The sequence below is a fragment of the Taudactylus pleione genome, unplaced genomic scaffold (genome assembly GCF_031769625.1).
Source record: "Taudactylus pleione unplaced genomic scaffold, aTauple2 ptg000296l, whole genome shotgun sequence".
In the NCBI taxonomy this organism is placed as follows: domain Eukaryota; kingdom Metazoa; phylum Chordata; class Amphibia; order Anura; family Myobatrachidae; genus Taudactylus; species Taudactylus pleione.
In genome coordinates, this window is record NW_028284698.1 from 1,674,560 (window position 1) to 1,701,349 (window position 26,790).

Below are 26,790 nucleotides of genomic sequence, written 5' to 3' on the forward strand. Positions count from 1 at the left end.
TGCAGTGCAATGATTCATATATCAAATTAAAGGAAATGTAATGCTGAATTCAACACAGTAAACAGATGTCAACTATTTGCATTACAAGGGAAGTTATGCAGTGAAATCAACACTTAGGGTGAAAATCCCTGTGTACTTATGATGTTACTATCCTATCAGTATTTCATTTGGTATCCTTTAATTTTCAAGACAACAGCACAGCGATGTGTCATTGAGCCAACCAATGTTTGGAGCTCTCCCTTCTTTTTTATGTGGTGCCATGAGACAATTATAGCCTCAAATAATTGTCTTTTATTGGCTGGACGCCTCAGATGTACCAGTTTTTTCAAACAGAACCACAAATTTTCTATGGGGTTCAGGTCTGGGCTGTTTCTTGGCCATCCCAGCACCTGTATGTCCTTCTCCGTGAACCCCTTTTTGCATGTCCGTGCAGTGTGGCAGGGAGCTGAATCCTGCTGGAAAAAAAATAGGGCATTATCTGGAAAAAGATCCCTGATAGAAGGTAGAAGTTTTGGTTGTAGGATGGTGTCAATGTACTTTCTGCTGTTCAGTGTGCCATCTATGACATAAAGGCAGCCTACAGCATCTGCTGTCATACATGCCCAGATCATAACACTTGTAGGATTCTTTGTTGTCGCTTGAATAAAATTTGGATGCACCTCTTCTCCGATGCGACGTCTCACACATTTTCTCCCATCACTACCAAATATCGATATCTTAGTTTCGTTACTCCATATCACTTGTTTCCACTGACCTTCTGTCCATGCAATGTGTTCTTTTGCCCACTGTATTCGTTTCTGCTGCTGCTTTTAATTCAGCAATGGCTTTTTTCGGGGAATCCTACCTTTTAGGCCAACCTCCGTTAGTCTTCTCCGTTCCGTTCTTGCACTGACATAAACACCAGTTGTACTCAGTTCACTCCTAATGGCCGCAGATGACATCCATCTGTCCCTGACGCAAATTTGTTTTATTCTCCTATCATCAACAGCTGTTGTGCATTTTTTCCAGCCTTTTCCTTCTTTGTTTTGTATAGACTGTGTTTCCTGATAGCGTAAACAAAACTTTCGTACTCCTGATGTTGTCACATTCCCACCAATTCCTCTCGCAATTGCTGCATACGACAGACCATTTTCACTTAACACCACAATCCTGGATCATGTCACTGTGCTGCGGTCTTGAAAAATAAAGGATACCCAACGAAATACTGATAGGACAGTAGCATCATAAGTACACAGGGATTTTACCCCTAAGTGTTGTTTTCACGCATAACTTCCCTTGCAATGCAAATATTTGACCTCTGATTATTGTGTTGAATTCAGCATTAAATTTCCATTTGATATATGAATCATTGCAGTGCGTGAAATGAAACAGTTTTTATAAGCATTCGCAGTTGATAAGCATTCAAATTTCAAAATGTGTCCGCAATTTTGGCCACCAGTGTATGTATGTGTGTGTATATATATATATATATATATATATAAATAAATAAATGGCCAACCTAGATGTTGTAAAATTACACATCCCAGCATGCCCTGCCACGGTTTTGCTATTTGGCCATGCTAAAACTGTTGCAAGGCATGCTGGGATCTGTAGTTCAACAACAGCTGGAGGGCCGCTTATTGCCCACCCCAGACCAAGACATTAAGAGTGTCAGTAGAGGTTTCACATAACACTACATCAGCACTAAAGCAGCCTTACAGTTATTCAAGTAAATCAGTTAAAGAACTCATTACATTAAACTGTTACAGTTATATTTTTAATTAAGACCTTTAGGGGATACAGAATCTAGTCTAAGGATCCAACGTGCTTCCATTAAGAAGAGGGCCTTTGCTCTATCTCCCTCTCTCCGGGACTCAGGAACCTGGTCAATGATTAAATATTTTAATGCAGAGAGGGGATGTCCACTACTTTTAAAATGCTTAGCTACTGGCTGATCGATACCCCTACTTGAGCCAGGTTAATGGCCGACCTATTCAGCACCATTCTATCAGGGAATTTCCATGTAGTTTGGCCAACATAGTACAGACCACATGGTCACCAGAAAATATATACAACGAATGCCGTAGTACAGGTAAGTACTTGGAGGCTATCAAAGCTTTTATCCACATGAGGATGCTTAAAAGATTTAGCTGACACCAAGGGGTATATTTACTAAAGTGCAGGTTTTTAGAAGTGGATATGTTGCCCATAGCAACCAATCAGATTCTGCCCGACATTTATTTAGCATCTTCTAGAAGATAATAGCCAGAATCTGATTGGTTGCTATGGGCAACATCTCCACTTCTAAAAACCTGCACTTTAGTAAATATACCCCCAAGTATATGCAAGTGATACAATTATGACAACTATAGCACCCAGGTGGCTTCACATACACATTTGGAGGTCGAGGGATAGCCCTTCCAGTAATATCAGTGATCATGAGCCGGGCTTTCAGATTATGGCCCCTCCGAAATGCTGCAACTGGTCTAACATTTTAAAGGCTGGTAACTCAGGGTCTGACGATACAATGGGCCAGAGTGCCTTAGTGGCATGTCTAATTACTGGAGGAGCCACCGTAAAACTACTAGACCAAGGGATCATTTGTTTTGTCCCCTAGTTTTAGACTGCAGTAACTGGGACCTAGACATGGATTGTACCTTTTGTTTCTGTTCCACCAGAAGGTTATGATCATAACCTCTATCAAGAAACTTCAAAATCAGCTCATCTAAGCGAGCAGAGATTTTAGAACTGTTGCTCATTATTCTTACCACCCTCATCATCTGAGAGAGCGGCAAACACCTCTTCAAATCCGGAGAGTGATGGCTATTAGACAAAAGATGTTTTACTTTTTATCCACATTTTTACAAAACACGTCAATAATGATCAATCCATCCTCAACCTTAATCTGAACATCTAAAAAAGACGCAGAATTCTCACTGCATACGTATGTGAACTTAATAGAAGAATCAAGATCATTAATCTCTTTCATCAATAATTCAAAACATTCCAGACCACCAGTCCACAGCAGAAACACGTCATCTATATATCTAGTGTATACATGGATATAACGCCTCATTTCAGGTCGATGCAAGAACATCATATCCTCCTGCTCGAAAATATAAATGTTCGCAAATACGGAGCCACAGATGACTCCCATGGCACAACGATGGGGCTGTAAGAAGTATTGGCCATCATGCAAAAACTGTAGTTCCTGGATATAGTTAATTCCAGTAGAGACATAAACAAACCTATATCACGTATAACCAAAAAAAAAAAGAGCAAATGTATCTCAGCGCAAACAAGAAATTTTGCTATTCTTCACTACTTGTGCAAAGACGTTAAATAGCGCCAATTGAGGGCATTAAAGCACCCTAAATACCTTCAGCAGGGCTTTTCTGGGGTATCCATAGTGATCCCCCATGTCAGTTCATCTTTTGGGGGGTGTCAGGCTGATTTACCCAAATCTGACAGTACTATTTGCCGATATAAGTTTCGCCAGGATGCGTTCCCGCATCCTTTGCAATTGAATAGGGCGAATCGTGGTGACGAGCACGATACTTTTTCGGAGGCAAAACTGGCGATGATGAAGAAAAGTCTGGCATGCGAAAAGTCCGGGAGTTTTTGCTGGCAGTTGAACACGGACCATAGTTGCAATTTCTCACAGATCACAATTGTGAAAATATACTAATGACTCACTTGCCATCCAGAGCTTAGAGATGCCCACTGAAAGCATCTCACATCCGCCGCTCATGAACAAAACCAGAAACATCAGGCGGCCATTAGCACTCTGAGTAAAGCTGGGTACACATTAGAAGATGTGTACCCAGCCGATTTATCGATGCCATAGAATCTCTAGCTACATCCTCAAATCTTTCTGCATGTACAACAGATTTGAGGATGCGACGGACGACCCACGGGAGTGTGCATCGGCATAAGCATCATACGCACACATTGGACGATATGAACGATTTGTCATTCCGATGTGTTGGAATTGGCCAAATGGCTCAAGATATCGTCTAATGTGTAGGGGCCTTAAGTCTAAGCTGTCACGGGCATAGTGGGTTTCCAGACACGCAGAGGGCTCTCCTGCTGCGAGTATCAACACTGTGGCTAATTTATGGATGCCCAGAAAACTGTTTAAATGGTCAGACACGTCTGTGTTTTTCCAACCATCCCACGTTACCTCCCCCAAACACTGACTACCTGTTACTCACTTTGTGATTGAATCCTCTCTCTGGGGCAGATGTATTAACTGCCGAAGCGGCATCAGCGCACCTTATGTGTGCTGAAACCGCTTCTTCTCTATGTATGATTGGGGGGCTGGATGGTAAATTACAGGGGCACTATGCACCCCTGTCGTTATTGGCACTGCAGGATAGCAGCGCCGATAGGCAGGGCTATGTATGAAAGGTCAGTTCGCCTGATCATTCCGCCAGCTGCAGCTATCGATATCGACAGCTGCAGCTTGGCGATGCCCTATCCCCACAGCAGGGACAGCGCTGTCACTGCTGCGGTGGCTGTCGGCTCCAGGGCTGCACGCGGGATCTCCCGATGCTTGCGAGATCCTGCGCATGTGTGGTACCCCCAAGTTTGTTCCCAAATAGGGGTCCCCCAATATTTTTTTATGTATGTACAGTACACATAGATATACTGCAGTCCCATTCCACATAATAGGCAGGTATAGTGAACTTTGACTGACCTTGCTCTCCCTGAACCCCACTGAGCATGTGCAGACGGGGAGGTAGAAAGTGCCCCTTGGTCAGCGACCCATTTTAGGAGGGAAAATCCTGCCCCATTGATTGGTAGCCTAGGTGTCCAGGCAGAGATCCCTGTAGGCGGCCTGTTGCTGGGTCCCCCCTGTCCACTCATAGATGCCGGACCGACAGGGAGGAGAGTGAGGGAAAGTTTATATAATACCTTCCTCTAGGCTGTCAGTGCTGAGTCTGGGAGGAATTTCTGTAGAAAGAGTCTGGGAAGAATTTCTGGAAAAAAGGATTGTCTGTGAGGATTTGTCTGGGAGTGCCCCTGGATCTGTGAAAAGAGGGGTGCTGTAACCCTTTTATTTGCCCTGGATTACAAATACTGCACTTGGTGCTGGCTGTAAAGAGTGTCTGTGGAGTGTCCCTGGATCTGTACAAATAGGGGAGCAGTAACCCCTCTCATTTACCCTGGATTACAAATACTGCACCTGGTGCTGTCTGTAATGAGTTGCTGTTGACTGCCCTTGGAACTGTAAAAATAAGGATGCTATAACTTTAATGTTGCCCTGGATTACAATTACCAGACTTCATATTAGCCCGGAAGGCTACCTATCCAACCTGCCAGGGGAGGTGCTCTGATGCTGGATGTGAGTCCCTGGAGGAAGCTTGCCTGGGGATTTGCATAGAGCACCCTGCTTTGGAAGAAGCCCCCTCTGAATAAAGGACTGCCTTCCTAAGTGCCTGTTATCAGGAGTCACTGCATATGGTAGTCTGCGCATGCTGGGAGAGAAAAGGATCTGTCTGGGAAGGAGGTCTCATCGCTCTATCGTCGCGGATGAAGCCCCAGCTGAGGAAAAGGTCCCGCCAGTGACGAAAACCCTGCTGGCACCCGCACGGGCAGAAGAAAAGACAGCCCCAGAGGAAGAGTGCTTCAGGACTCCTCCTGCTGCTGTGTGTGTTTGCTGGACAGAGCCCCTGTGGAAAGGGATTTTGCACCTGTTGCTCCTTGTAAAATACTTGCCGGAGTCTGCAGCTGGGAGCTCTGGTGTGGTGCTGTGCATCCCAGAGTTGCCCTGGACATCGGAGGAGGCTGAATAGCCACTGCCAGGGGTGAGATCGTACCAGAACCTCCCTATACTCTGTCCCTCCACAGCTCCTATCTTCCCTCCATTAAGGCCCTGCCCCTCTGTACACCTATCCTATCTGGGTCCCCTGGGTCTATTGCATTATCCTTTACCTTGTGGCTAACCATGATTAGGCTGGGAGACTAGGTTTTGTGTAAAAGCTGGGACCGTCTCCTTTCCCTCAGGTGTGCAATAATTCTGGACTAGCACCCTTCCTTATTGGTTTAAAAGCATGGAGTATGGTAATGTATATGCACACTGTATTAGGCACAATTCTAGGTAAGTCCTACAAGTTATATACTGTAGTGCAATTTTGGTTCATTTTTGGGGCGTGGGTCCCCCTGGATTGCGTTGGTTGATCTGTCTCAGGCCACTGCATTATAACACATTTTCCTTTATAACACATTTTAACCCTTCACTGTGTGTCTAATATATATGTACTTCACTTTTTTATTTTCATTCTTTATATGCAGCTGCAGCTGCTCCTAACTATCTCTTTACACTGCACTTTTCTTACTATGGTGGTGCCCTGGGGCGGCTTAGCTGGGCCGGTTTTGGGGGGTCCTGCACTCTGAATTTGAACCTTAGTATGTTAGGGACCTACCCGAAAGAGGTTACCTGGATATGGTGGGTAGGCCCATAACCTTGGCCATGATTATGCTAAAAACCTCTATTGATTGCAACATTTTTTATTGCATTTATATATGTTATTCATAATTTGGAGTTGTGCACCTGAGATTTTGTCTGTTTCTGTGCCTGCAATAAGTCTCATCAGGTAGCACTTCCCATTATATATATAGTCAGGTTGTGAGGTCCAGAAATCTTTTCCATATTTCCCACGTTTTTGTCAGCAAAAAGGGAGCGTTAACACAGACTGTATTTCACAGCTATAGACTGCCAGAGCACCACTGATTCAAGCTAGACCAGCAGGTTTCATATTTAGGTCTCTCATTTGTTTTTTTGGTAAAGTAAAGTTCTGCAGGAATTGTGGTTCTTGTTGGTTTCACATGCTTGCCAGCTGGGGTCACCGGTAGATGACGGGGAGGTAATAAATAAACACCTTGTCATTGAATAGTGTAATTAATTTCATTCCATATGTATATGGTAAATATCTCCTGTCATTTGTTGTTAAATATTAACAAATAATAAAATTGCGTTGCACCTTCCCTCCTGACTGGTCATTGTTTCTGCAAAAGGGGAATTCAGGCTTGCCTCTCTGTCACGGTGTGTCCTATCTGAACACGGGGAAATCGGCCACCGAAGCAATCCGAACACACCTGAACCTGGTGCTAGTGGTGCAGCACTGTACAAACCAGTCAGTACATCACATACATTTTTGGCGTCACGAATGTGGTACCCCCAAGTTTGTTCCCAAATAGGGGTCCCCCACATGCTCAGTGGAGGCGGCCGGGAAGAGAGAGACAGCACATCAGCACTAGGCTGATGTGCTGTGTGCTCTAGAAGGGATCACCTAAGGGGGGAGTTTTCACTCCCCCGCTCCGACCGATGAGATGTTAATACTCTGTAAAGAGGCGAAGCAGGATGCATTATAGCAACATGATAAGTGCTGATATGATACATCTCCCCCTCTGTGAGCATAATCGCAATTCAATTGCTGCGCGTGTGCAGTATGGCTTACACACATGCGCAATGGTTAACCATCGCTCGATCTGCGTAAATATCGGCATTGCATCAACATCCAAATCAGGCCCACTATTACTTTATCTTAGTTTACTCCTTGAAAATATCTGCAGTCATATGCCTGAAAGTGTGATCTCCGGTATTGTCTGTTTCTAAAGGGTTTACTGTATTTACTAAGCCTCAAAGGGCAATGCTTTTCCTAGCCATGTTTTGCTAATATAATCATTGCCCTTTGAAATTTCAAGTATAAAGATGATCACCTGGTTTTATATCCCAATGCTTTAGTAAATAAGCCTCTAAATCTCTTTGTCCTATTTTGTTTTTTTTGTTTGGCTGCCATAGAGGCTTTCGATGTAGTAATGTGTTTTTGTTTTTTTACAAATTGTAGTTTCTTGTATTATCTGCTTTCAAAAATAAAATGTAAAAAAAAAAATCAAACCAAATATCAAAAGGTTTCCAGACATTTTGAAATACTGTTTAAGAAAGCTAATAACACACAACGGGGTGTTAGCCCCACTTATCATGTCCAGCGTTGTCATCTCATGGTTGTCCGTGCTTCTCCTAGTCATCTGCAGCATTCCTGAGCACTGAATCCCCATTTGTAAATAAACAATCTGGCTGCAAGGGTGCAGATATATTGGATTTTGTCGTGTGATTTTTCCTGTCCAACCAGATACCAGAGGCTGCACTCACACAATATTTTTCTTCAATAGAACTTCCTTCTCATGAGGATAGTTCCCTGTGCTTCCAGCACTGTTCGGGGTAAATTTAAAGTGAGAGTTTTTAAAAGTGAGTTTTAAAAGTGATGTTGGAGTAACTGTCCAGCAATGTATCGGACCTCTCCCATAATGGCGAAAAACAGTCTAGGGCATATACTGTGATAAACGTTGCAATGGCAACTAAAGGACTTCCTGACAGTCCTTAAGTACCACCAGATAGTGCAGGATTGGCTGCTAGAACTCCAAGGCCATGCTGCAACCAGATTGGCCCAACCAGTCACCTGACCCGAATCCAAGATGGTGGCGCCCATCGGACTACAGCGCGGAAGTGCTGCCAGCCTCACCCCTTCTTACCTGCCTCCCGATGGACGTCCTCACTCTGAAAGCACTGATCTCCAGGAGCCTGAACTCCCGCCGGAAGACCCCCGCCAGAGCGCCAGGACCGGTAAGGACCACGCTCTCTGCAGCCTCTCAGCCCTGATCGTGACACACTGAACATTGAATTAATCATTAATGCATCTTACAAGAAAAAGAAATATGACCGGTTGGTAGTACTTGAGGACTGAAGTTGAGATTTATTGGTCTAGTTCAGGGGTTCTCAACTCCAGTTCTCAAGTACCACTAACAGGTCATGTTTTGTGGATTTCTTCAATCCTACAAAGGTAAATCAATCTTTTTTGCTGGGTCAGTAATTATCCCACCTTTTTCTACAGACAGAAATCCACAAAACAAGGCCTGCTGGGAAAACTTGAGGATTGAGGTTAAGACATACTTGCCAACTATCCCTGATTGTCAGGGAGGCTCCCTGAAATATTGTAGTAGCAATCTTCCTGACTCCCTGAAGAGTCTAGCAATCTCCCTGATTGCACCTTACCCCCATTATGTAGCTGTTATATACTTGGAAAAAAACAAATCAGAGATATATACATTCAAATGGGATCATTAGGGCCATTTTTCTACATTGGCACAATGATCCCTACGGCTACATGTATTTTCATATAAGGTTTCTCTTGGCCTCTTATATGGAAATCCTTGTAAACACAATACAGAACATAAGCAAGCCCTGAAAAACTGTAGATCTTACCAAGGGGGAGATTTAATAAAGCTTGGAGAGAGATAAAATTGGAGATAAATAGCACCAACCAATCAGCTCCTAACTGTCATTTTTCAATGAGGGCTGATTGGCTGGTGCTGTTTATCTTCAATTTTATCTCTCTCTAAGCTTTATTAACTCTCCCCCTTACATCTTTGGGGCTTGTTTAAATTTGGATGCAAGGCAATTTTATGACACGCCTCTCAGATGTATCAGTACACGTCCACTTTACCGTCTCACTCATAGGTGTTGCTTTCACAATCTCCCTCAAATGTTTTTTCAAAAGTAGGTAAGTATGGGTTAAGAACCACTGTTCTAGTTTATACTGAGTAGAACTTGCCACAAATGATATAGGATACTTTGAATATCATTCATCCAATACCAATATTTCACTGCACTTTTCAAATATACTCCTACTAGACTTATGATTATGGTTAGTTTTATGTATTACTGTCATTTAATGCTAGTGGTTCATACAAAAATGAATTATGTAGATTGTGAATATAGCTGCTGCATCACAAACCAAAAACTTGGCAACTATTGGACTTGTTGAATAATCTGTTAAGAAAGAAAGTGAAAAAGAGGAACACAAAATAAAATAAGTGAATGGAATATAACCTGAAACCATTTTAATTTTTCATTTCAACAGCACAATGACTGATCTTTTCAAGGATATAAAAGAAGAACAGAATCAATACAAATCTGCACCATGCAAACATGGGCTGTGATATTTCTCTGTACTTCAGATCTGCATCCAGAGCAGTGATAATGGAAAGGTGCTAGGGGTCGTAGCTGAGTACTTAATTGCCATCATGACCTATATATTGCATGAATGTTGTTGTTAAATTTCTTAGTCATAAGTATCAAATACAAGTGTCCTCTTGCATTTTCACTGATTAGCCGTGGGTGTAAGGCATATGCATGGATGTTATTAGTGCATACAGAATTCAGGATGATTCACCACACATAATAGCAGCAGCATCCATTATGCTTCTTGTTCAACAATTGCCTGAAAAATAACATGCACAACAAATGGATATACAGTACAGTACATCCTTTTCAGGGAGCCCAGACTGAAAACAGCTTCCAAACGTTACCTTGCAACACATAACCAGTATTTTATCAGTTTAACTGAATGTAGAAAAGCAACCTTAAGGCTCAGACTGAATAGCTGCAGGTTCCATATGCAGGATATTTTTGACAATAAAATTGTAACAGGTTGCGCAAATCAATTAGAAACGTGAGGTTGTGGGCATGGCGCCGGTGTTGTGCATTAATTATTCAATGTGCGAACAAGTGCATGAAGGAGAGGGGAATCATCCTGAACCCCCAAAAATTGTTAAATAAGATAATAGGTAGCTATAAGGATAGTGTAGGAGGCTGTTAGTGGCCATAAGGGAAATAGGAGGTTGCTATAAGGATTGAGTTTTACAGTATTCATTAATGAATGAAAAATGATAGCCTGTAAGTGTATTTCAGCTAATTAAAATATCTTGGGGTCAGGGGCAGATTGGGAATTTAAAGTGGCCCTGGAAAAATATCCTAAAGTGGCCCACGCTGGCTAACCGAAAAAGCAACAGAACTACTTTTGCGGGTGTCCTTATGAGAAGGGGTGTGTCATGTGACATACTGTGGCAGCAAGCCACTCCCCTTGTTTCCATCACACTTGGGGCATGCCCAGCGCTCCAGGAGCTACTGGGCATGTCCCCAGTCTCTCTCTCTCCAGTGAACAGACACCCTGCATATGTGCACAGTATCTATTCAGCGGGTGAGAGGGGACTTCCTAACCTCCCCCCCCCCCCCCGACCTCAAGGGGAGCTCTGTCTCACAAGACAAGGATAGTCTCCTCTTGCGATCTCAAGAGATTCACAGAGGGCCACTATGCTTGTTATGACAGACGTCGGTAAGCTTCCTGTCATGCAAGTCACGGGCCTAGAGCAAAATGTCTAAAAAAAAATATCTATACTATTTTTTGTGTGTACTAAATAAAAATGCACCTTACCTTTTTGTGGTTTCTCTGCAATGGGGAACCTCTATAGAAATTGATCCTTCCTGGACAGGCAGTGTCGGTATTCACTATCTATGCAGGAGATCACATGGTCCGGAAGCCGTCTGATTGTCTAGGAATGAAGCCAACATCATCACCATGCAATAGAAGTTCAACCAGATAATACATAGTAACAGAAATTTTTTGGCAGGGTAAAATGTGAGTTTTTCTGATCTAACAATTTTATATTAAAGAAATATATTTGCCAATTTGGTACCATTTGCATCAATAATATGGTTTCTAGAATTGGTATTTTATTGAAGATTATTGTCCCCAGCCTTTTCTTCTAATCCTACCAGTGGTCCGGTATGCAGTCATAATAGCGACCGTGAGGATTCCAGTGGTCAGAATGCCAGCGCCAGAGTCCCAACACCTGTCAGAATCCCGGCGCTGGCATCCAGGCTGCCGGAATCCCGAAGGTAAGTAATGGGGTAAGGGGTAGGGCTAGGGGTTAGATTTAGGCACTATGGGGAGGGTTAGGCACTAAGGGGGAGGGTCAGTTTTAGGGTGTGGGGAGAGGGAGGTTAGGTTAGGCACTAGAGGGGGAGGTTTACGCACCAGGAACGGTGGGTTAGGGTTAGGGCTAGAGAAGGGGGGGGGTTCGGATACCGACCAACAAGTGTAGGTATCCTAACCCTGTCGGGATGACTGCATCAGGATTTTGACCGCTGGGATCCTGAGCACCGATATCCTGTAACCAAACCCAGTGGTCCTAATCAGTGGCAGATCTTACATAGGGGCTGCGAGGCTGCAGCCCCCCAGTAAAATCTGCCACTTCAGTGAGCCAGTGCAGTCCATGACTGCACTGGCTACTCTGTGACTGGAGGTGGCTTCCTATTGGAAGAGCCACCTGCCAGTTCCGCTGTAGACAGGCAGCCAGGGGGAGGTGTCTCATCCCCCTGGGTCTGCCAGTCCAGGCTGCAATCAGCAGAGAGCGGCTCCCAGTGGAAGCCGCTGCTCTGCTTTTCAGGCAGCCCTACAGGGCTTCTCGGGGCTGCAAACAATGCAGCCCTGAGAAGCTGGTGTTAAGCATTCACATGTGCGGCCCACCACCGCTCATGTGCATGCGCCGGTCCTGACGCCTGCCAGATTCATTGAGCAGGTGTCGGGACCCAAGCCAGCAGTGGCGGCGGCCTCCCTCAGGTAAGAGGGCAGGAGCCATTGCTGGTCCTAATGATGGTGGAGATAAAGTGCATTGCATTGTTCACAGGGAAGGAGAACACTGGCCTGAATGGGGGGCTGGGGGGAAGGAGAGAGTGATATATGAGAGGGACACTGTGCTAGATGATGGGACAGTGAGATGGGGGTGCACTGGGCTGGATGGGAAGTGAAAACACTGGGCTCAATGAGGTGGGCACTTTTACTGGGCTGGCTGGGGGGTTTTAAGAGGTGGGGCAGTGAGAAGGGGGCTGGTTGTGGAGGGAAGGGGTAGACACTGGGATGGGGGAGTGGGACAGTGAGATAGTGGGGTTTGAGGAACAGTGGGCTGAATAAGGGGTAGACACAGGGATGGGAGCACTTACCTGGGGTTGTTCCATGCCTAGCATGCCTGGCCCCAGCACACTCACTGTTGCAGTGTCCAAAGCCACAGCAGCCTCCAGAGCAGCAGCACCTCAGCTCAAGCTGCTGCTGGGATCTGGGAGGCAGGAGCTGATGGCGCCCGAGGAGCCTGGTTGACAGTGGCGTGGTCCATGGTGTGGTGGCGGTGAGGTGAGGTGCGGGCGGCGCAGTCAGGTGGGACTGCTGGGCTGTCAGTCTCAGGCAGCCACACCACTGAGAGGCTGCTGAAGTGATTAGAGGCGGGGCCACTCTCCAGCTCAGTGATCATGAGCTGAGGCCGGGCTGCCTACCAATCAGCTGGCTGAGACACGGTGCAAAAAAAAAATAAGAAAAAAAGGAGATTTTAGTGGCCCCAACATGGCCTGGCCAACCAGAGAAAATCCTGGTGAAGTCTACGGCCAATCCGCCCCTGCTTGGGGTACATGTAAATTTCTCTATGGTGATTTATCAGTGTGTATATACACGTGGGCAGAAACTGTAGGGAGTTTGTATATTCTCCCCATGCTTGTGTGGGTTTCCTCCCACAATCCAAAAATATACTGGTAAGTTAATTGGCTCCTGAAATGAAAAATAACCCTAGTATGCATGTACATGTGGTATGTAATATAGCTTATTAGCTCCAGTGGGGCAGGGACCAGTGGCATATCTTGTGCGAAGCAAGCGGGGCACATGCCCCAGGCAAGATTAATGACATGAGGGTTAGTGTGTTTGTGTGCGTGTGCGCTAGGGAGATATCTGTGTGGGGGGAGGGAGAGCAGCGATCTATGGTAGGGAGATACCTGGGTGGGGGGGACTTCTATGCTGGGCGAGATCTGTGTGAGGACTGTGGGGGGAATTCTAAGCTAGGGGGAAGTCTGTGTGAGGGGGGACTTCTATGCTGGGGGAGAGATCTGTGTAAGGGGGGACTTCTGTGCTGGGGAGGTCTGTGTGAGGCAGGGGCATATCTATAATGGCTGCAGAGTGTGCAAGGCACACAGGCTCCTGGGTCCAGGGGGGTCCACACTGCACACCCTGCACCCATACTTCCTAATACTTACCTCTCCGAAGTCCCACATTGGTTGGAGAAGAGCTACACAGAAAGTCAGGAACATGGCCACATGTGCAGTAGTGAGATCACTGGGAAAATGTCTGCCGCTCAATTTTCACGGGGTCCTGTGCATGCGCAGTAGACTCAGGGCACAGACTAGTGCCTGGAATGTACTAAACCTGTCAGTACGCCGTTGCTGCCAAAGAGAGAGGAGGGGGCTCTGGATGGTGAGTGAACACGGGCCCCCTCAGGGGCATCTTAAGAGAGGAGGGGGCCGTGTGCACTCCCCGGGGGCATATAGCGGGTTACACTTACTTGCTCGCAGCCGGGCAGGTCCTCCTCGGCTCTGTCCATCCTCTGGCTCCGGCTGCTGCTCTGACACAGACTGTGTTCATAGAACACAATAAAGTTTAAAAAAATTAAGTTTTTAAAAAAAAAACACACAATAAAGAAAATTTCAGACAGGATGTCCGGGGTCCGCGGCTGCAGAATGTGTACCAGACGGCCAGGTAGGTGGCAGTGGGGTAACATCGAGCAGCTTGCGAGCGCTGTGCACTTGCGAGTGGCTCTGAATCAGCCCCTTAGGGTTATGTGGCAATTGAGGTTAAGGATAGGCTGCAAATAGGGTTAGGCTGCACTTAGGTGAGGTTGCAATTACGGTTAGGGTTAGCCTGCAGACAGGGTTAAGCTATGATGAATTCCTCCGGTAATTAGGTAGAACTCTGTGTGAGTGCTAAACCTAATTATCGTTTTTTTAGTTATGAATGATGCATAGGCCCCTATATATACATTAATACGGGGCCCCAAACTAGTATCTTGCCTAGCCCCCTGTAAGGTCTTAATTCAACTCTGTCTCTGCCCCACTGTCCAGCCGTCTCTGAGGTGTGGGGACTGGGAGATGTCACAGGTGTGAGTGGGGAGTGTGGGATGCGCAATGTCATGGGAGGGGCCAGTAGGAGTGGGATAGGGTGGGGAAGTAGCCTCCCGGAGCCAGCATCATTAGGTATGTAGGGTGTAGATGGAGGCATCATAGGTTTGTGTAGGGATGTCCTTCACGGTCATATTGCATCGGGCCAGCAGGACAGCCAATGCAGTTATATCTTGCAGATATATCGGCACATATGGATGTGTGTAACGGCGACCCGCCGTCCACCTGTACACTTGCAGGGACCGCCAAAATTGACATCACAACAAGACAGGCAAATTTAAATACTTGCCCAGTTGTGATGTCAGCTCAGATACATGTTCAGAATGTTAAGATATAACTTGTCGACTCTTATATTGTCAACACTAACCAGGGACGTGCAGTCCGGGTAGGCAGGGGAGGCAGAGCCTCCTCTATCATACTCCCTCCCATATCATACTCCCTGTCATGCTCCAGAGTTTTGATATAAAAACTGTGCTTTTATACGTGTGCCTCCCCAGCTATTGACCTCAGCGCACGTCACTGATACTAAAATAATGTCATCATTGTCAAAATGTCAACATTGTGAATGTCGATGGTTAGAATGTTGACACATGACATAAGATTTAGGGCCTGATTCAGAGCCGCTCGCTGCTGGTGAGCGCTTGCTCTAAATCAGAGAGTGTTTTTTTGTTTGTTTTGTTTTTTCTTCAGACCACTCGCAAAGCTGTGGGTGACCACCCACAGCTTGTGCGAGTGGCCTGGAGTCCGTCGCGATTATCGCGACCATCGGGCAAGCCCGAGTGGACTTCCTGCTCTAATAGAGCAGGAAGTCCACTACTGACATCACTAGTGATGTCAGTAGGGCCGCCCACAAACGCCAGGCGTTCCTAAGGGAATGCCTGCGTTTGTGCAGCCACCACCCCTCCCCGCCTACAAAACGGGGCAAGCTGTCACTCACCATCGACAGCCGCCCCGTCTTGTAGCGAGACCCGTAGCGACTGAGCTGCATTCGCTGGAAGGGTCTCATGCATGCACAAGCTGGAGGTGGCGCATGCGCAGTGGGGTTACATCAAGCCGCTTGCAAGCGCGTTGCCTTTAGGGGTATGCGGCAATTGAGGTTAAGGATAGGCTGCAATTAGGTGAGGTTGCAATTAGGGTTAGGGTAAGGGTTAGGGTTAGGCTGCAGTCAGGGTTAAGCCAAAATAGAATTTTCGAAATTCACATTATCGACATTCTGAAAATGTTGAAATTATGTCAGTGCTGAATGTCGACATTATGAACATGCCGACGGTATGAATGACCACACCCTAATAATGTTGTGTAAAATTGTAACTTTCTAATGAAAAGATGTGCTCCCTTTAGTACTAAGGGGTCTATGTACTAAGGGGGCTCTTTTCTCTGAGCAACAGCAGCTCCTGCATTGTCTGCTAGTGCTACTAAGCAGGAGCCGGCTACCCAGTGGCGTAACTAGGGGGATCGAGCAGGGCTCATGCCCTGGGCGCCATCGGACCAGCGGCGCAGGGGACCCCCCCCACCAGCCGGCCGCGGTCCAGGGCACTTGTCGGTAAACACTGTCGCCGGCTAGTACACTCGTACTACCCGGCGGCAGTGTGTTTGTTGTGGCACTCATGAGCTCCATCCACCGGTTCACGCAGTGGGTGATGGGAGAGATGTCATAACTTCTCTCCCATAGTTCAGAGCGGGCCGCCCCGGGAGGACGGCGGACCAGACGGTGGCGGGCGCAGGAGCGAGGATTCAGGTAAGTGTTTTTTGTTTTTTTATGTTTGTCTTTGTCTGGTACTGCTGGGGGAGGGAGCACTGCATAGGCAGGACTACTACGGGGGGCACTATATAAGCGGCACTACTAGGGGCACTTCATAGGGGGGACCACTACTGGGGGCACTGCATAGGGGGACTACTACTGAGGGCACTATATAAGGGGCACTACTGGGGAACTGCATAGGGGGACTGCTACTGGGGTACAATATAAGGGGCATTGAATAGGGGGACTACTACTGGGAGCACTATATAAGGGACACTACTTTGGGCACTGCACAGGGGGGACTACTACTGGGGGCACTGAATAGTGGGACTACTACTGGGGGCACAATATAATGGGCACTGCATAAGGGGTACCACTACTGGGGGCACTATATAAGGGGCACTACTGGGGGCACTTCATAGGGGGGACTTGGGGCACTATATAAAGGGCACTACTGGGGACACTGCATAGGGAGGACTACTACTGGGGGCAATATATAAGAGACACTGCATAGGGGGGACCACTACTGGGGGCACTACTGGGGGCTCTGCATAGGGAGGACTACTACTGGGGCACTGCATAGGGGAGACTACTACTGGGGGCACTGTATAAGGGGCACTACTGGCAGAACTGCATAAGGTGGACCACTACTGGGGGCACTGTATAAAGGGCACTACTGGGAGCACTCCATAGGGGAGGCCACTGTATAAGGGGCACTGCATAGGGGGGATCACTACTGGGGGCACTGTATAAGTGGCACTACAGGGAGTACTGCATAGGGGTGACCACTGCTGGGGGCACTGCATAGGGGGACCACTACTAGTAGCACTGTATAAGGGGTACTACTGGGGGCACTGTATAAGTGGTACTACTGGGGGCACTGTTAAAGGGGTCCTACTGGGGACACTGTATAAGGGGCACTGTGCAAGTGGCACTACTGGGGGCACTGTATAAGGGGCACTACTGGTGGCACTATATAGGGGCACGACTACAGGTAACAGTGCGTAAGGGGCACTGCTACTGGGGACATTGCATAAGGGGCACTACTACAGTAAGCATTGCAAGAGGGGCACTACTATTTGGGGCATTAGGGTGCATATGGAATGGAAAGGAATGTTCCCAGCGTAACGAGAAACGGTGGTGTGTCATGACTGCCATGCCCACATTTTCCAGTGGCTACATCCCTTGTGGCATGTGTTTTTCAATGCGCGCCATTTTTTTACTTGCACTGGGCTCCAAATACCCTAGTTACACCACTGCGGCTACTGCAGCTGTTACTAAAAATAGACCTGTCGAGCACAGTGAACGCTAATGCCAGGTACACACTAGACGAAATGATGTCCAATCCGGCCGGAATGGACAACATATCAGACACATCGTCTAGTGTGTACCCTCAGTGTCACCGACGATGCGCACTCCTGCACGCCGTCAGCAACATCACCCGTTGGACCTGCATGCTAATGTGTACCGGCCTTAAGTTACCCTCTCAGCGGTAACAGCTGAGACCCCTTTCTCCTGACAGCCTGTGTCTGACTCACCATCCCGGCAGGCAACTGCAGCAGTGACCTTTCTTTTTAAACTTTATCAACAAACATGGAAAAAATTACAACAAGGACTTCCTGCTTCTCCAATGAGGAGAGGCAGATACCGGCAGCTACAGGAGGCGAAATCAGCGCTGGAGAAGACACCCAAGGGTAAGTGACCTCTCCCCTTAGTACCACCTGGGACACTTAGCGCTGTCATAGGTAGCGATGGCAGCGCTAAGTGACCCAGGTGCAGTGCAATATTGTAGCCTGCACTTAGCGCTGCCAGGCTGCAGGCAGAGAAAATCCCTTTAGTACATACAGAGAAGTGGTAGGTACAGGGATTTTCTCCACCTATAGTGTTTTTCCCCTTTTTCTCCCCTAAGTGGTCTATGTACTAAGCCTTGGAGAGAGATAAAGTGGATGGAGATAAAGTACTAATCAATCAGCTCCTAACTGGCACTTTACAGGCTGTGTTTGAAAAGGACAGTTAGGAGCTGAATGGTTAGTACTTTCTCTCCATCCACTTTATCTCTCTCCAAGGTTTAGTACGTAGGCCCCTAATGCTGGGTACACACGGGATGATCTGTTCAGCGAACGATATCGCTGAATGATCTCCCTTGAAATTCCTGGTGTGCTGGATGAACGATATTGTTCATCCACACACCAACGATTTCACCAACGATAAATGACCATCGATCGTTCTCCCATATAGAAAACTAACGATACCGTCTAGATTGGCCTGCATGCATGCCCGATGGACGATATCGTTATCGTTCAGCGGGAGTGCCATCGTTGGTCGTTCATTGCATAAAAGTGGAACGATATATCGTTGAACGATATTGTTATCGTTCATATCGTAACAATATATCATTCCGTGTGTATGCACCTTAAGTTTCAGGATAATGTAATACAATGGATTTTCAACTGTATTCAATTCCAACAGATGTATTATTTCTTCAATGTAAAATGCTTAAAATAGTGCACAGTCAACATTACTATATGATACTGATAGCAATTACAATCAGATAACCAGCAAGGATTTAAGCATTTAATGTAATATACTGTATGAGTCCAATTCTGTACTGCAGATCCACTTTTTTCAATTTTAGAATACAATAAATCTCACATAGAAGTGTCTTTAAAAGCATTCAAAACTTTTTACGAGAGAGAAAAGTGGGTCAATTAGCATTTTCTGGCTGTGGCGTATCTATAATGGGTGCAGGGTGTACAGTGGATCCAGGGTGGCCTACACCGCACACCCAGCACCCATACAATAAGTATACTTACATCTCTGGAGTCCTGCAACGGCCGTTTCTTCTGACTTTAATATCTAGGAAAATAGTATGGCAGACATTTTCCCAGCGATTTGCGCATGCACGTCAGAGATGTCCCGGGGAACAGGCACAGGCGCCATGTTCCTGGAGGCATGCACAGTAGACTCTGGCACAAAGGCTGCACACGGCCCCCTCCTCTCTTAAAACGTCCCTGCGTTCGGGCCTGGCTGCATGCAACTGCAGAGTGTCTCGCTGTGTCTGGAGGTCAAGTTTCAGACACAGGATGCTCCCTGCATTATGTAACCACCAGATATCTACATTCTGTACAGTAAAGCCACCCTAGACAGGGGCTTACCTATAATGGGTGCATGGCTGCACACCCTGCACCCATAAAATTACATACCTCTCCGGAGTCCCACGTCGGCGCGGGGGTCCGGCGCTGTAAAAATGACTGGAAAATGGCAGCCGTGGCCTTTTTCCCGTTGTTTGCGAATGCGCAGGACAGGGAAAATGGCTGCCGCGGCCATTTTCCCGGTGACCAGCGCATCTTCTATAGAATCTGGATGCACTCTTGTGCCCATAGTCTATAACTTCGGCGCTGGCTGCACAGAGCTCAGTGCGCTGCCGGCCACCGGACAGAGAGGAGGGGCCCATGTCGGAAACTGCACACGGGCCCCCTCCTCTCTAGAAACGCCCCTGACCCTAGGTCTGTATTCTGACAAAGATTTTAGGGGTCTTCACTATAACACCACTAGAGATTTATGGGGCCTGCGTTGTAAAGCCATCAGAGTTTTGGGGTTGCATCTTGTAGTGCCTCCATAATATATTGGTCATTAGTATGCTCTCTGTATTGTATATAGGGCCTGATTCAGAGCCGATTGCAAGCACACAGCGCTCGCAAGCGGCTCGATGTTTGGCCACTGCGCATGTGCCGCGCCAGCGTGCGCATGCGCGAGCTGAGCCGAGAGACTGGCTGTCGATGGTGAGTGACAGCTCGCCCCATTTTTTAGGCGGGTAGGGGGGGTGGCTGCACAAATGCAGGCGTTCCCTTAGGAATGCCTGGCATTTGTGGGAGGACCTACTGATATCACTACTGATGCCAGTAGTGGACTTCCTGCACTATTAGAGCAGGAAGTCCACTCGGCCTTGCGGAAGCCTAGACCCTACCACAGGGTCTTGTCGCAAGGCGATGGTTGCGATAATCATGACGGTCACCAGGTCGCTCGCACAAGCTGTGGGAGGTCTCCCACAGCTTTGTGAGCGGCAGGAGAAAAAAAAACGCCCACAGACCCTGCGAGCTGCCTGCGGCAGTGAGCGGGTCTGCAGCAGGGCCATAGATCACTAGATTGCTCTTGGTAGAGGTCACCAGAATGTCCTGTGTACTCTATATAGGTCACTAGAATGCTCTATGTATTGTATACAGGGCCTGATTCATCACGTATCGCAATTGCAACAGCGTATGCAAATTGGATGATGGTGCATACTGCGCATGCTAGTGTTGCGACCGTACTGTGATCACATACGCAGATACAAAGCCATCGCAGATGTGAGTGATGGGACGTCAGCATTTGGGGGTAGTGATAGGGGAATGGTTGGAGAAACGCAGGCGTGCCTGTCCATTTGAACACTGTTTCCTGGGCGTGCAGAAATTAGACACTGTGACGGCATACACAGCGCGAGTACTCATAGTGCGTGCGACAAGACTTGCAATTTCTGAGACAGGTCAGACTTGCTGTAAATCTGCATGAGGGTCCAATGATACCGATGTATACGCAGGACTGCGAGGTCTTACGGGTGTGAGAAATAGGTAGTGGGCGTCTCTATGCTGGCTGAGCAGTTGCAAAGATTAGTATATTTTTGCAGCACAACGGCGTGCGTAATCACAGCTGTGATCGCAATAGCGATCCGTAATGAATCAGGCACGTAGATCACTAGATTGCACTTGGTATTCTATAGAGGACACCAGAATGTTCTGTGCATTGTGCAGAGTTCACTAGAATTCTTACTGTATTGTATAGAGGGCACTAGTACTTCATTGATATATAAATCCATACCCACATTAAAAACTAGTCTGGGACATTTTTTGCTGTTGATATTTTGTCTCCCAATTTATTTTCTAGCAGAGAGGTGCAATGTAATATAATGTGACTCCCTGGTAAGAAAAAAAAATGGGAGACAAAATGCATTATCTTGCTCATATAATTAAAAGCGTATGAAGTGTCAGGTTCATCTCATTTCTGTGTCCTTTTAACCTTTGTACCTTGACTTACAGTACAAATTAGGTTTTGAGTGAGGTATTCATTTATTTCACATAAAGGGCCTGATTCAGACCCGGACGCTATTTGTGGACGGTCGTTCCAAAAAAGGGGCCGGCTATTTAAATTGAGTGCTCGCTCTTTGCAGTTTGTTGACGCCTCTATGTCTGAGCGAGTGAATGAAAAATGCGCTTGCTATTTTGTAAAGACGCCCCTTTTCCGTTCGCATCACATGTCATCTCTGGTATTTATTAGATTAATCGGGAACATCTAAAAACATCTGAATTGCTCGCAGTGCTTGTGGTAGCTTTTTCCTACCGCTATCACTGCGAGCAGTTCAGGCTAAAAGACAACCAAGTGACGTGGTCGATGACGCTCCTTTACTAATTATGCACTCCCATTAAACGCCCTTTTGACCGTTTGGCACGCCTGCATTCGGATCTCCACTCCCCCGTTTTCAAGCACCTTCCCCTGTTACCACCCACAAATGGTACATTCTGTCAATCAAATTAGCAGCCCCTCGCTGTTTTGCGAGCGCACGATTTCCAACCGCAATGAGTGTTTTGCGCATGCGCATTACGACCCATACGAATGCGCAGTTGTGCGAACATCACTCAGAGCGAACGAGCGGCCGCTTACGAGCGGCTCTGAATCAGGTCCAAAGTGTTCACTTTGGACTCGGAAGTTTGAATTGAATTGATGTTGGTGCCCTGCCCAGATCACTGTGTACATATTTGTTTTCATTATGCCACTCTTGAAAATAATTGTCACATTTTACCTTTTACTTTTAATGAAATTAAGTACTGTAATTGAGTTGGCAACATTAAATGAACCATTGATGACATAAGGGTGTTTGCCACTTCCTGACCGAGCAAATTTTACTGTTTGGAATATGTCAGTTTAAATTTAAATTTTTGTATTTCTGAGCCTACATAAATAATTTATACATTGTTGTTTTCTGGGGTCGACAGAGATATTGCACATTGGTAGAGCATTGCACATTGGTAGAGCATTGCTCATTTACTATTGCAAAAAAATTTATTTCGTTTTATTGAATTTTTTTCCTCACTTTTTTGTTTTACTATAGAAGGTGAAATAGTCATTTGTAAACTATTGTACTTAAAGACATTAAAAAAAAGAGATGAGCAGTTGGTTTTGACGCGTTTCTTTTCGCCAAATTAGTGCAAGTTCGTATTTATCTTATTGGCTATCCAAAATACGTGAGAACTGGATAGCCAATAAGATAACATTTTTGCATTTTTGAGATCTGAACATAACCAAGTAAACGAACAGCTCATCTCTGTTTAAAATGAGGGCAGTGCCATTGATGTCATTACACTGTAATATAAATGGGATTCCACGGCAGCCCCAGTGCTCATGTTAACCATTGTGTATTATGTATCATGCCACCAGTGTTGGATCCTGATCAGAGTGCTGGAAGTTACATCCTGGTTCCATTGGCAGCGTGAGAGCATATACTGCATGGCCACCATTTCAGCAAGATATTTATATAAGGCCTGTCAGGTGAGCATGTCCCCTTAGAAAACATATATAGAGTTACCAGGTGTCAAGTGTAAATGTAACTTATCAGACTTGGCTGTTTTTTTACCTCATAAGAGCTCTATAGAGCCTATAATTAAAGTCAATTAGTAAATACCAGCTGGACTAAGCACTGGAAATTGATAAACTACCAACCACTCACCTCCTGTCATGTTACAGGCTGTGGGCCTGATTCAGACCCGCTCGCAAGCGATATGCGCTCACAAGCGGATCGATTGTTAGGCAGTGCGCATGCGCGAGTCCCGGAGCGAGCGAAAAATCACTCGTTCCAGCGCTCGCATCCAAAAGGGGCGCCCTGTTTGGTAGGCGGGTCGGGGGGGGTGGCTTGCCAAACGGAGGCGTTCCTGGTGGAACGCCTGCCGTTTGGGGGCGGCTCCACTGACATCACGAGTGATGTCAGTGGAGAGCTTCCGGCTCTATTAGAGCCAGAAGCTCACTGGGGCTTGCGGGAACGAGACCCTACCACAAGGGTCTCATCGCAAGCCTGATGGTTACCTGGCCGCTTGCAAAAGCTGTGGGTGGTCACACACAGCTATGCGAGTGGCCAGGAGGCTGGATTTAAAAAAACATGCGGCCACCCTGATTCACGTTTTTTGCGTGCGGCTCTGAATCAGGCCCTGTGTTTGAAAAATGGCAGTTAGGAGCTGATTAGTTTGTACTTTATCACTTTCCAATTTGTCACTTTCCAGAGCTTAGGACATCTGCCCCACTGTATAGAAAGAACTGAGGATATAGGGCTGATACAGAGTTGAATGTATGCTTGAAATATATTGTAAGTGACAACAAGTGCTTCAATATTTTAGCAGCGTATGTTCGCCCTGGTTATAGACCCAAAACCAGAAATAGTGCTAGAGAAGTTGAAATAAAACAATATGGCGCTTATATCATAAATATTAAATAAAATAGCACAATAATAGAAATAGTGAACAATGGGACTGATTCAGAGCTGGGAATAGAGGGCCTGATTCAGAGCCGGACGCTATTTGCGCTCGCTCGTTCAGAAAAAGGGGCCGGATATTTAAATAGAGCGCTCGCTCTTTGCGGTCTGTTGACGCCTCTATGTCTGAACGAGCGAACGAAACATACGCTCGCTATTTTGTAAAGACGTCCCCTGGCCGCTCGCATCATACGTCATCTCCGCTATTTATTAGATTAATCGAGTACATCGAAAGGCGTATGAACTGCTCGCTATTCTTGTGGTAGCATTTTCCTACCGCAATCATGCGAGCAGTTCAGGCTAAAAGACAACCAAGTGACGTGGTCGATGACGCTGCTTTGTTAATTATGCACACCCTTAAAACGCCCGTTTTGACCTTTTGGCACGCCTGCGTTCGGATCTCCACTCCCCGTTTTCAAGCACCTTCCCCTGTTACCACCCACAAACGCCTCATCCTGTCACTCAAATTAGCAGGCATTCGCTATTTTGCGAGCACACGATTTCCGACCGCACTGACTGGTTGGCGCATGCGCATTACAACCCATATGCATGCGCAGATGTGCGAACATCGCTCGTAGCGAACGAGCGGCCGCTTACGAGCGGCTCTGAATCAGGCCCAGAGAGAGAGATAGCACTTAACTGTGAGCCTGATTCAGACCCAGTCGCAAGCGCTGAGCGCTCGCAACCGGGTCGATGGTGGCCCACAGCTTATGCGCACGACGGAGCAGGCTCCGACATGCGCATGCGCGAGACCCGGCTAGCATCGGGAAATCCGTCGCTCCGGGTCTCGCACCAAAGGGGGCGAGCTGTCGATGTTGAGTGACAGCTCGCCCCCTTTGGGTGGCGGGCTGGGGGGATGGCTGCCCAAACGGAGGCGTTCCCATTGTATTCTAAAATTGAAAAAAGTGGATTTGCAGAACAGAATTGGACTCATACAGTATATTACATTAAATGCTTAAATCCCTGCTGTTTATCTGATTGTAATTGTTATCAGTATCATATAGTAATGTTGATTGTACACTATTTTAAGCATTTTACATTGAAGAAATAATATGTCTGTTGGAATTGAATACAGTTGAAAAACCATTGTATTGTGGGCCTGATTCAGAGCCGCTCGCTCTGACAGAGCGCTCGCTCTGAATCAGGACCGGGCTTTTTTTTTTTGGAGCGGCCTCTTGGCCGCTCGCATAGCTGTGGGTGGCCACCCACAATTATAGGGAGCGGCCATGATGATGGTCGCGATGGTCAAGACCATCGCGACCATCGGGCTTGCGACGAGACCCTTGTGGTAGGGCTCGTTCATCGCAAACCCCAGAGAGCTTTCGGCTCTAACAGAGCTGGAAGCTCTCCATCCCTTAAAGGCTGCGGTCTCTGGGATCACTGATTTTCCTCACTATTTCCATCAGCATGTTTTTTCACTGATTGAGGGCCTGATTCACTACCGATTGCAACTGCGATTATGCACGCAATCGGCCGATTGTTGCGTACTGGGCGTGCATATGCATCGCAGTGCACATACACAAACCGGCCACTGCGATTGGGACTGCGATCACAGTGGGTACGCAGATCTATCACAGAGTGATTGACAGGAAGTGTCATTTGTGGGAGGTGAAGGGGGGTGGTCAGAGAAACACAGGAGTGCCAGTGCGTTTGGACACCATCACAGAGGCGTGCATAAATTAGCCACTGCGATGCCTTACGCAGCCTGAGGCCTGATAGCGTGCGATGAAGTTAGCAATTACTGAGTAAGGTAAGAGCTTGTGCAAGTGTGCATGAGGCTGCGATGGTACTCGCTTGTACCGATGGTTTCGCAGTCTTGCTAAACTTTCCGAATGTGTTTATGGTGAAGTGGGCGTCCTTATGTTATGCTGCGACGGCATAGCGTTCGCAATGAATTAGCATACTATCGCAGCTGAACTGTGTGCGTAATCATTATTGCAATCGCAGTTGTGATCGGTAGTGAATCAGGCCCTGAGTTGGTAAAACACAAGGAAAAAACATTATTATTATTATTATTATTATTATTATTATTATTATTATTACACTATTACCCTATGGCTAGAAGAAAAACCCTCAAAACAAGGCGCTATATAATGGTAGTAAATTGTCGCTGCTGTGAGGAGGGGTGTCAAGCCTCCTAATTAGATCTCAAAAAGTTGCTAGCACAAGGAAGGAATTACACAGCGCTGAAACTTATTCTAAATAATAATTCAAACTTTGAAAATATTCTAAAATAGAATGTGTTTAGTAAGGTAAGATTCTAATGTAAAAAACACATTTATAGCTAAAAGGTCAGGAGCAGCAGTGAATATACAACTGAATTCAGCACATATAAAACCAAGCCATAGGTAATAGAAAAATGTGGCTAAATAATGTTACCAGTATGGAGAAGAGTTCTAATGAGCTGGAGTCCAAAGTTGTGCCCTCCGGTAACGGAGGTCTCCTATGAAGTTTATGAACTTGAAAGCAGTATCCTAATGTCCAGAGGCTGGCAAGCTGTCCATACATTGATTTACGAACCATCGGGTTTGTTAAACCAATTAAACCCGCAGAAACATTGCAGCAAAATAGCAAATAAAAATAGACATGTTTGGCCGAAACACTGTGATCTGTGCAGGTTTGTTATGTTTAAAAGAAAGTAATTGATTAAATAAAGAAAAAATTGCTTAGGGTCCAGTG